This window comes from Barbatula barbatula, assembly GCF_947034865.1.
Source record: "Barbatula barbatula genome assembly, chromosome: 4".
Taxonomy (NCBI): Eukaryota; Metazoa; Chordata; class Actinopteri; order Cypriniformes; family Nemacheilidae; genus Barbatula; species Barbatula barbatula.
Genome location: NC_136768.1, coordinates 19422493 through 19435316, shown reverse-complemented (window position 1 = coordinate 19435316; position 12824 = coordinate 19422493).

Here is a 12824-nt window from a genome sequence, read left to right as displayed (position 1 = left end):
TCCAAGTCATCGAAGCCAGCGTCGCCGCAGCGATCGCCTCCGCAGAGGCCAGTGCTTCCATCCAAGTCATCGAAGCCAGCGTCGCCGCAGCGATCGCCTCCGCAGAGGCCAGTGCTTCAATCCAAGACGTCGAAGCCAGCGTCGCCGCAGCGATCTCCTCCACAGAGGCCAGTGCTTCCGTCTAAGATGTCGAAGCCAGCGTCGCCGCAGCGATCGCCTCCGCAGAGGCCAGTGCTTCCATCTAAGACGTCGAAGCCTGCGTCGCCGCAGCGATCGCCTCCGCAGAGGCCAGTGCTTCCAGCCAAGACGTCGAAGCCAGCGTCGCCGCAGCGATCTCCTCCACAGAGGCCAGTGCTTCCGTCTAAGATGTCAAAGCCAGCGTCGCCGCAGCGATCGCCTCCGCAGAGGCCAGTGCTTCCATCTAAGACGTCGAAGCCTGCGTCGCCGCAGCGATCGCCTCCGCAGAGGCCAGTGCTTCCATCTCGTGTTCTGCCATCTACAACTTTCTAAGGAGCAAGAACAACAGCAGCTCTCTCCCCAGCAGGAACCTCCATCAGGTGCCCTACTTCAGCTGGATCCCTCCTTCAGTAGCCCCCTCCCAGCATCAGTCCTCATCCAGGGACACCCACGAAGACAGCAGGCATCCTCTCTCCATATCAGTCTCAAACATCCTTGGAGGAACCCCTGCCCCAGTCTTGCCTCATCTCAAACCACACCTTCTAAGGAGTCACCATCCTCTTGTCCTTACCCGAACGCAGTCAACGCCTCCATACTGTCCAGCACCGCGTTTTGGGGGGGTATGCGTACTCCGGCGGCTGTCCAACTTCTTGCTTTATGGGGGGTGTGCTCTGGGCTCAAACCGGTTCCGAGCTCGGCGCACTCACCCTGACCAAGGTGTAGTGTTTCGGGTTCGGATAGATCTGGCGAGCTCGGAGCCCGCTTCCCGGACAGCACGCCAAATACGCATAACCTTCATAACCAAGCTCTTGCTTTATTATCCCTATCAACATCGCTGTTATCTGCGCAGGTGAACTCGTGAAATGATGTTTAATTAACAAAGTTCGGGAGGAGCCGTAGCATATAATCAGCCGGCTGGTCCACAATCAGCAATCACTGCACATACACAATTAGCCATAGCGAGCTCGCTCATAAATAGAGAATCCATCTTACCTGCTCGATCTCCTAAGATTAAGCATCCCTCCTCCACCCCGGCTCCTCTCCCAAACTCACTTTTCTTTTGCAAGAGCCCCGGGGGGTGTGCTCTGGGCTCAAACCGGTTCCGAGCTCGGCGCACTCACCCTGACCAAGGTGTAGTGTTTCGGGTTCGGATAGATCTGGCGAGCTCGGAGCCCGCTTCCCGGACAGCACGCCAAATACGCATAACCTTCATAACCAAGCTCTTGCTTTATTATCCCTATCAACATCGCTGTTATCTGCGCAGGTGAACTCGTGAAATTATGTTTAATTAACAAAGTTCGGGAGGAGCCGTAGCATATAATCAGCCGGCTGGTCCACAATCAGCAATCACTGCACATACACAATTAGCCATAGCGAGCTCGCTCATAAATAGAGAATCCATCTTACCTGCTCGATCTCCTAAGATTAAGCATCCCTCCTCCACCCCGGCTCCTCTCCCAAACTCACTTTTCTTTTGCAAGAGCCCCGGGGGGTGTGCTCTGGGCTCAAACCGGTTCCGAGCTCGGCGCACTCACCCTGACCAAGGTGTAGTGTTTCGGGTTCGGATAGATCTGGCGAGCTCGGAGCCCGCTTCCCGGACAGCACGCCAAATACGCATAACCTTCATAACCAAACTCTTGCTTTATTATCCCTATCAACATCGCTGTTATCTGCGCAGGTGAACTCGCTTTCCTGGATTTTGGTTCAGCCTGTGCTATCATCATCTCAGCGATACTCTGCCATTGCGCTAATACGGTCGGACATTCGTGTTCATCACACTCCTTTTGAAGCTCTGCCATTCTTATTATATTTATTTACTTGTATATATATATATGTATTCAATATAACTTTCCTACTAGTTTCTTTACGATCGTCTCCTTACCCCAACTTAAATTATACACATACACAAAGTCCACACACACCACGTGCAAATTTTCCGTTCACTTATGCATTCAACTAAACACCACGTCTAAATACTTTCATCCCCAATACCATTCATACTAAAGTATCGAATTTATGGATTATTCTTTAATCCAAGGGACTTCAACCCGACAGAATTTAACTGTTTTAATTCCAGGGACTCTAACCCTTATTAAACAGAACTTTAATCTGTATAAAATTTATGGCTTGCTTTGCCAAGGGACTCTAACCCGTAAAACAGACTTTAACTGTTTTAAAAGAATCTTTTAAATCTGATTTTCCTTATTTCAATTTTACTCGTCTATTCATCGAGATGTTCATCAAATTTAACACAGAAATTTAGTATATCCAATAGCAGAATTCGAAATAACAGCTTTTCTGCTTACCTTATGTATTTTAGCCGGCCTTTTGTGTTAAATCTGAATCGTCTCGATATCTTTTCCTCCCCCACAGGGTCCGCCGAAATGTGGCGCCAAAACTTCTCTTTGTCTACAAACCACGTCGACGGGTCACCAACTATTGGACTTTTTAAACTCGAGTCCTGCATGTTCAAAATTTGAAGAAAAGTCAAAGAGATCGTTTTCCCAATAAGTTTAAGTAGAATTTATTATCAGATGTAAAAGCTTCTTCCAGCTGGGGTTGTTTCTCAACATACATATGAGACGAAAAACAACTGAACAAACACTTTCGGGTTATAAGTATTTATAAAGTATGTGACGTCGATTCTGTCTTCGGGCTCCTCCCCTTCATCGGGCGGGCGTTCAATCCTCCGGAACCAATCACCTCGGGACATGTAAATCTGACTCCATTCTCCCCCAACTATTGGCTCCTGCAAAACATTTTGAAAATAGCCGGTCCTGCCGGGAGATGCGATTGACGCACACACACATACACTCACACACTTGTTATCTGAGACCCTGCTTCTGCATTCCTCAGAGCTCCTGTTTCACCCTTCTGCCAACTAGCTTTCAAGACAAAGAACCCAGCACAGCATGGACATACTCATATCATTATATTTAACAGTAAACATGAATTTATAATACATAAAACATCATAATCCCAATATTTTCATATTTCATATTCAGTATTTTTCCATATTTTTATATTGTTATTGTGATTTTATATTGTCATACTCATTAACGTATAACCATTTATCCCTTACATTTCTATTTTGTGGGATTTTAACCACATATTTTTTCTTAATTTCATATTCCCATTAAGTGTACTGTGTGTTTAACCATTTAAATTTTTCCAAGAGTGTGTTTAACCATTTAAAGTCCAAGAGAGTGTAACGAGATGAAGCTGTGGGAAAACTGTAAGCTGTCAGGGATCCTATTAATAATTTCAGGGGTTATAGTAGGAATAATTTTTAGCATAACTGAGGGTCAGGAAAGCAACAACAACATATCGAAACCAAGTTACAAAAGAGCCATAGCCGATACGAGGTTACCATGTGAACAACTCGTAATTAACTATGTTTGGGGTAAGACCACATCATTTACTTTCGACCTATGCGCTGTCATAAATTGTGGGGAAAAAATAGTTCATGGAGGGGGTACGAGGTATATGTATGTACGGACGGGAATATGGACAGTGTTTGTAAGGCGTACCAGTCTAGGCAAACCTATAGGGGTGAATGGTGTCCATCGTGAAATAAAGTAATAGCATATACCGGTGGTTGGACCCCGAAAGAACCTAGCCTTTGGACCTGTACCTCGGCAAAATTTGATTTTAAAATGCAAAGAGATTATAGTGCAAGCCAAAATCCACTCACCCTTTCAATATCCACCAGAACGGGATCAGCCAATTATACAGGGGAGTTTTTCCTTATAATGGTGGTGCACAGCCCAGGAACAGATAAAAAAGCAGTAATAAAATTTGTTGTGGACAGTTCACCTGAGGAGGAAAGAAATGGGACAGTAGCTGAGCCATTATCGGCAGGACAAAAGAATGGGGTAGTAGAAGTAGATTACACAATGTTAAAACCAGAAGATATGATAGAGAGAGCCACATGATATGGGGAAAATAATTTGTGGCTGGAATGGATAATTACCACAGCCAGAGAACAGAGATTAGACGATTGTGTTGGATGTGCTAATGCAAGACCCCATTTATATATTGAACCAGCCCCGTTGTACCAAAACGATACGTGGGGTTATGAGTGTATGCTGACACGGATGGCCAGTCCACAAAATTGTACCACATTGGCAGCAATATTTCCACCAATAACCAACCTTTCACGGGCAGGTCCATTTACACCAAAGAGAGCAAATTATACCTGTTTTGATATTAAACGCCTATCACCAACCAGCAACCTGGGGGAGATAAATAAGGAGTGGTGTGATCAGATCATAGTAGATAATGGGACTGAGATAGGTACGTGGGCTAGGGCAGGTTTGTATTATTATTGTGGAGATCGAAGATTGTTTACTAGGATACCTGAGAAGGCAAAGGGAGTGTGTGCCATGGTGAGACTGGGAGCCCCAATAACCCTGATAGGAGACAGAGCAGTCAGAACGGAAACCGTGAATTCAGCAACATTGACTAGAAGACGTAGGAGACACATCATTACAAAAAGAGCAACAGGATCAAGTGTAGATTTATCATTAAATAGTCCGACATACATTGCCGCGATTGGGCTTCCACGAGGTGTACCGGATGAATATAAACTAGCGAACCAAGTGGCAGCAGGTTTTGAGAATATACCAATAATAGCTGCTATTTTTCCAGTCACCCCAAACAAGAATGTAGATAGGATTAATTATGTACATTATAATGTGATGAGACTAGCAAATATGACAAGGGATGCAGTAGATGGTTTAGCAGAACAGCTAGCACCAACTTCACTTATGGCTATACACAACCGTATGGCTCTGGACATGTTGTTGGCAGAAAAGGGAGGAGTATGTGTTATGTTTGGTGATCTTTGCTGTACTTACATTCCTAATAATACAGCACCAGACGGATCAGTCACTAGGGCATTGGAAGGTTTGAGAACTTTGTCTATCGAAATGAAGGAACATTCAGGAGTGAATAATCCTATTGGAGATTGGCTAGACAAGGCACTAGGCAAATGGAAATCAGTTTTAATGTCGATTGTGTTATCAATAGCTGTATTTGCAGGTATTTTGGTCTCATGCGGATGCTGTTGTATTCCCTGTATCAGATCACTATGTAACAGAGTGATATTATCGGCAATAGAAAAGACAGATTTAACCCCTCCGAAATATACCATGCCTCTATTGTCTGGCGATCATTTCCTAGATGAGGATGAGAATGATGATTGTGATGTTTTATGACCATTTTTAATGGTCAAGAGAGGGATTGTGGGAATTTAGATCCGTATATGGATCGATATAAAAATGGATGATTGATGTTGTTTAAATCAGATGTATTTTCCTGCTTGAAGCTGAGAGTTCTATAGTTGCTAGATGTTGCCAGAGATCGGAATGTGGTCAGTGAGTGGGGGTAGGATGTTCTGCTTGTGTGTGTGTGTAACAACAACCACACAACTTCTTTTTGGGAAGAAATGGGCACACTGAAGGATCTTATTGTGGTTTAAACGTGCCTTTACATTTAATATGATTTCATTATTGATTACTAACTATGCATAATATGTTGAAAATATAACCAGTGTGTTAGTTGGGTTAACCGAGACAGCGCTGATATTGTGGGGTTTTTCCATAGGAAATTACTATGTGTGTGTGTTGAGATCAGGTTACGCACAGAGCGTGTTGGGCCTCTATAATTTGTTACAGATGTCGGGTTTGAAAAACAAGGCAGTGAGCTGGTTGGCTGAGACAGGACAAAGAAGGGAAAGCGTATTGGACCCCGCCATGGAGAAGAGATTCGACGAGAAATATATAAGCTTCTGAATGTGTTTTTCGGGGGTCGGTTCTTTGTTAAGACTGTGTGTGTCTGAGAATCCACCGAAACAGCTGTTTGTTTGAGACTTCTGATCAATAAATTTCAACGTTTTCTGAACTGGCCTCTCTCCAATTTTTGAACGCGCAGAACATTGTTTAAATGTTCATCAGAACAAGGGCAATCTGAAGTTTTACTCGTCCCAAGAAGGCCCCAGCACTAGGCCTGTTAGCCAGGGCACTCCCGCAGAGGAGCAACGCAGGGTTCAAAACCACGACACTGCGATTAAGATTCGCATGCGTTACCGACTGCACTGGCCAGGCCTCGCTTTGAGTGTCATGTCTGCCAGTACTACCAAACGGTCACGAGTCGTCTCTCTTGATGTAGGGTGCCATCATTTTGTAGGATGCATTCCACAAGAACTGCGGCGCGCTCCAATACGAGCCCGTATATAGCTCAGTCGGTAGAGCATCAGACTTTGAATCTGCCCTTTTTAGGCCCACCTCCTGGTGGCCAAACTTTAGGCTCACCTGTTAAACTCCCGCCTCCTTGTTGTACTGCTGTGGCCCGACAGCTTGTAGAAGACCATTGTTCAAGTGTAGTCGTGGCCGAGTGGTTAAGGCGATGGACTAGAAATCCATTGGGGTCAACCCGCGCATGTTCGAATCCTGCCGACTATGTTTGCTGAGCATCGAGCTCAGCTGCTGATTTGTGTCTCTCGAATAGTTAAACCGAAACTTCATCTCAAGTCAAGGCCTTTACAGCAATCCCAAGGTTGCAAGCCGTGATCGTATAGTGGTTAGTACTCTGCGTTGTGGCCGCAGCAACCCCGGTTCGAATCCGGGTCACGGCAGCATATTGTGGGGTCTTGATGAAGCACGTCTTCCCTCTCACTTTGGCACTGTGTAGGTGACGAGCACCAAATGCCTTCTGAGCCTTTTACCCGGGTTTGAGTAGTGGCTAACGCACTGGAATAAATAAAAAACCAGACACACCATGCACTTCCTCCATTGCATCCATTATAAATTGTGATGGTAGAAACCCTTCTTTAAATTCATACAAAACATATCTTACCCTTGTTATTTCCACCTCCATCCATTTTTAAAAAAAGATATCTTTCCAATCTCTTAAAATACTTTTGTTTAAGAACAGAGGTTGGTTTAAAATGTTTTCTCTTCCTTTCAGGTTATAGTCTGTTAACAGTTAGGAAGTCCCCCCAAGCACTTAAAATTTCTTTATAAAAATCCCGTAATCCCTCCGTCATCCAGTTTTTTGTTTTCATCCATAAAATGTTCTCCCCCAAATTAAAATTCCCACATTTGTTTAAAAAATAATTCATAACTTTCTTCCATTCTGTTTCATTTTCTTCTTGCAACAATTTTTTTACAATTTTTACCCTTAAGCAGTTTTTCCTTTGTTTAATGTCCATTAACCCCAACCCACCCTCTTCTAATGGTCCTAATAATGTGTTGTATGCTATCCTCGGGTGTTTACCCTCCGACAAAAAACAGAGGAAGCATTTGTTCAACCTCCCTTCTACCCACAAAGGCATTTCTGTCACATACAAACTTTGAAGCCATTAGAACATTCAAGACTAAAACCTTCCCTTTCAAATTTAACGTCCTCATTCTCCAAAAATGTAACCTCCGCTCTATTCCTGTTATCAATTCCTCCCACATTTTCTCTCTTACTTGCCTCTGATTCTTTCCCATTAAAATCCCTAAAATCCTAATTTCTTCAACTTCCTTAAAATTAAAACATTCTGTTAAAACTGTCGCTGCCCCGAACCTCATATACGCTGTCTTGTCCTCATTAACTTTACTTCCTGATCCTTTGCAATATTCTTGTACGTTCTTCATTACCTGTTTTACACACTCTTTCCCTTTAACTAGTATTGTTGTATCATCCGCATATTGAAAAATTGTCCCTTCTGATTTGCTTTCCTGTATTTGTATTCCTTTTATTTTCTCTTCTTTTCTTATTGCTAGGCCCAAAGGTTCTGCTACAAGAGAGTATAACAAAGCTGAGAGTGGACATCCTTGTCTAATTGATCTCGTTATTTTAAAACATTCCATTAAAAACCTGTTACATTTGATTTTTGTTAGAGCCCCCTTATATAAAATCTTTATCCATTTCATAAAATTCTTCCCAAATCCAAACCTATTTTAAACCCCAAACAAATATTCATCCTCCACTCTATCAAAAGCCTTTTCGAAGTCTAAGCTGATTAGATACCCGTCCTCATTCTTTTCTTTTATGTATTGTATTGTGTCCCTTATACTCATCGTTATGTCTGCTGTGTTTCTTCCTTTTACTGCATATGCTTGATTTGTTTTTATTATTCGTGGCATAACTTCTTTTAACCTATTTGCTAAAATCTTTGCTAGTATCTTTAAAACAGTGTTTAACATTGTTATTGGCCTGTAGTTTTTTAAATCTATTTGTTCACCTTTCCTTTTATATATTAGCTTCATCAGCCCCATTCCCATCCTTTCATTCATTCCTTCCTCTTTGATGTCGGTATTAAGGAAATAGCTTTGAAATGGCTTAGATCTTATTTATGCGACCGTTTCCAATATGTAAAAATAAACAATGAGGTATCACGCAAATCGCAAGTCCAGTACGGTGTACCACAGGGCTCAGTACTAGGGCCTATGCTCTTCGCATTATACATGTTACCCCTAGGAGATATAATAAAGCGACACGGAATAAGCTTTCACTGCTATGCTGATGATACGCAACTTTATATTTCCTCGAAGCCTCACGAAACACAGCAATTCCATCGAATAGTGGAATGCATTGTCGATATAAAAAAGTGGATGAGTAGCAATTTTTTATTACTGAACTCGGACAAAACTGAAGTGTTACTTATCGGACCGAAAACCGCCCTACGTAACAACCAAGAATACTGCTTAACTATTGATGGATGTTCCATAAAACCCTCATCTTCAGCTAAGAATCTTGGCTTTATATTCGATAGTACTCTGTCATTTGAGAACCAGGTCGCCAACACCTGTAAGATTGCGTTTTTCCATCTTAAAAATATATCTAAATTACGTCATATGCTGTCATCATCAGATGCGGAGAAGCTTATACATGCCTTTATGACATCAAGACTAGATTACTGTAATGCACTATTAGGTGGTTGCCCTGCAGGCCTATTACAAAAACTCCAACTGGTCCAAAATGCGGCAGCTCGAGTTCTTACACGTACAAAAAAGTATGAGCATATTAGCCCGGTTCTGTCAACCTTGCACTGGTTACCTATAAAGCATCGCATAAATTTTAAAATCTTGCTTATTACCTATAAAGCCTTGCATGGTTTAGCTCCTCACTACCTGAGAGAACTTCTTACGTATTATAGTCCATCACGTGCACTACGCTCTCAGGCGTCAGGTCAGTTGGTAATACCGAGAATTTCAAAATCAAGTGCAGGCGGCAGATCCTTTTCTTATCTAGCGCCTAAACTTTGGAACAGTCTTCCCTGCAATGTCCGGGAGGCGGACACACTCTGTCAGTTTAAATCTAGACTAAAGACGCATCTTTTTAATCTTGCATACACTAGATTATCATAATACATGTATTTCAAAGATCTAGGCTGCACTAGTTAGATCAACCGGAACCAGGGACACTTCCAATAACAACTGATGCATTTGTTGCATCAAAGAGTGCAGAACAGTACTCTACTCTCAGCCAGTCTTGTCTCATTGTTCCAAGGTTACAAGAGCGTAGCGGGCAGGGCGCAATCCATTCCTAGACCTGACAAATGCTGGACGAAGGAAGTGACTTCCCTACAAAACTTCAGCCACTATTAGATTATTAATGATAATTTTAAATCTAATTTTTTTTATTTTCGCCTTGTTGTGCAAGCACTGTTGAGCTTGTGCAGAGGCTGCAGTTTTTGCCAGAGGGGAACTGGAATCCCCTGGTTAGGCCTGGTTTCCCTCCGAGGTTTTTTTTCTCCTCCAATGGAGTTTTGGGTTCCTCGCCACCGTTTGCATACTGTTTTGCACTGTTTGCCTGGCCGGGGGGGCTGCTAGAATTTGGTAGTCTTATTTAATTAACACTGCATATAGGAATTTATTGTGTGTCTGATATTTGACCTGTGTTTTGAATTCCATAACCTTTTATGTTTTACTTATAGTCATTTTTTTCTTGTACAGCTGCTTTGTAACAATGAAAATTGTAAAAAGCGCTATATAAATAAAGCTGACTTGACTAAAAATTTCCTTAAAAATCTCCTTTAAAATCTCTATTAAAATGTCCTTAAAACGTATATAGAATTCACTTCCCAAACCATCCATCCCTGGGCTTTTCCTTTTATTTAGTTGATCTATCGCTCTTTCAATCTCCTCTTGCTTGATTTCCTCATCACATTATTTTTTGTCCTCGTCACTTAAATTTGTTTCAATCTGATTTAACAGTTTCTGTTTTACCTCAACTTCCACCCCTCTTGTTTTAAAAAGATCCTCATAAAAACCTTTATCTCTTCTAGCACTTTTCCATTCCCTTCCACTATCTCTCCACTTTTCCCTTTTATTTCATTTATTATTCCACTTTTCACCCTTTTTTTCTCCAATTCAAACAAGAACTTTGTGCATTTCTCGCCCTCCACCATATATTTGGACTTACTTCTTAATCTTGCCCCTCATATTCTTTTTCTTCTATTTCTTCCAATTTCTCCTCTATTTCTTTTATCTTTGTAATGTCTTTATTCTCGTTATTTAATTATCTTTCTAACACCTCTTTTATTTCTTTTCCTTTGTGCCTTTTACTTATTTGCAAGATTCTGCAATACTTTATTGAAAAACCTTTTATTAGATATTTAACATTCTCCCACCACGTTCTTTTTTCTTCTTTATACATTGCATTATCCTTCTCTTTCTCTATAATTTCTTTTATCTCTGCAACATAATCGTCCTTCTTTAAGATCTCTGTATTTAAAATCCATGTACCCGGTCCCCTTTGTACATTATTCCAATCTATTTTAAAACGTAAAAAACTATGATCACTAAACCTTGTTTCTTCATAGCAGATTTTTTCAATAGAATTCTCCACATTTCTTGTACATAACACATAATCAATTCTTGTTTTACCTATAAAATTCCCCACTATTTGCTTCCTTGAATAAACCTTTTTCCCCCCATTTCTTTCCCTCCATACATCGATTAGGTTGTTTTCTCTCATCAATTCCTTTAACTCTTTCCTCCCTGTGTCCGATTTAAAAACCATCCCCTCAACCATGTCTTGTTTGCTAAAGACTGTGTTAAAATCCCCCATCATTGTTATTTCCTTATATTTCTTTATTACACTACTTAAGCGATTCAAAAAGTCTTTCTTTTCTTTCTCTTCTGTTGGTGCATGTACATTCACTAAAATCAATTCACGTCCTTCGTAATTTACCTCCACAGCCATGCATTTCCCCATATTATCTTTGTACACCACTTTGGTTCTGTCAAAATCATATTTTCTCAATAAAAACGCTACCCCTCTACCAAGCCTACCATCCCCATTATTATATAAAATATCCCTTTCCCATTTCTTTTTATATTCCATCATCACACTCTCTTTCCAATTTGTTTCTTGTAAAGCAATGACATCTTCTCCCCTCCACTTTTCTTTCACTCTTTCAAATTTTCCCATGTCCATCAGTCCCCTTGCATTAAAAGTAACACAGCTTAAACCCATTAAATAAGAGGAAAATAAATACCTAAAATCCATTATTCTCTATTTTCTCCCCCCAGGCCCCTTGTCATAGTCTTTTTTCTTGCATTTTCCAAATTCGGTGTTACTTTTAATGATCTCCTTCTTATTTGTCCTCTCTCCTCTCTGCCTTTGTCCATATTGTCCCTTGTTCTTTCCTCTTCACTTTCCGTCTCATCCCTCTGATCCTTCCTTCCATGTCCATCTTTCTCAGCATCCTCCCGATATCTCTTAAAATTGTCCGATATTTCCATTGCCGTCCATTTCGTGTCCGGCTCCATTGTTTGTTCTTTATCAGTTTCGTTTTCTTTTCCCCTTTCTCCTTTCTCTCTGTTACCCGCTCCTCCTTCGCTTTCTTTTTGTTGTACATTTTTTTCTTCTTGTCCTTAATCAGTTTTTCCTTCCTCCTCGTTGTTTCCTTCATGCACCTGTCCGTCCACCCGATTTTCCCTTCCTCCTACCTCTCCCTCCCTCCAGCATTCACATTTATTACAATTTTCCTGACACTCCGGGCACCTGACACCATTGCAGTCTCTTGCGAAGTGTCCCCTTCCTCCGCATCTGAAGCACTTGAACTCTGGGCACTCTTTCGGAAGGTGGTCCGGGCTCATGCACAGCCTACAGGTCCTCACCTGGTGACTGTGCACCAACCTAAAGTGCTGCTGCCCTTCTGCTGTTTCCAGCCTTGTACTGTAGGGCAATGATGCCACCCCGTTTGGGAACCTTACTTTAAGGAACCTCGTTCCATCCTCAATTTCAGTGCCCGGGTAGCATCTTCTTTTAATTTTTGATATGGGATTAACTCCCCATCCCTCCAATTTGCCAATGATATCTCTATCATCAAGGTAGACGGGCAGGTGCATAAAGGAGACAACATAGTCTCTATTTTGCAGTTTGTTAATTTCACAGTTCACCCCTTTGATATTCAGTCCATCAATCAATTCCTCACATGCTTCCTCGTTTTACATTGTTAGTTCATATTCTTGTCCTTGTCTTGGCCGTAACGCCAGAATTTTCCCATTTCCACATTTATCCACCACTGCCTTGATAATATCCACAGCTCTCACCTCGTTAACATTTTCCACATTCACGATCATCGTCGCCTCCTTTAGATATTTCCTTCCACCAAACTTGTCTTGTGCGTCTTGGTTTTCCCTGTG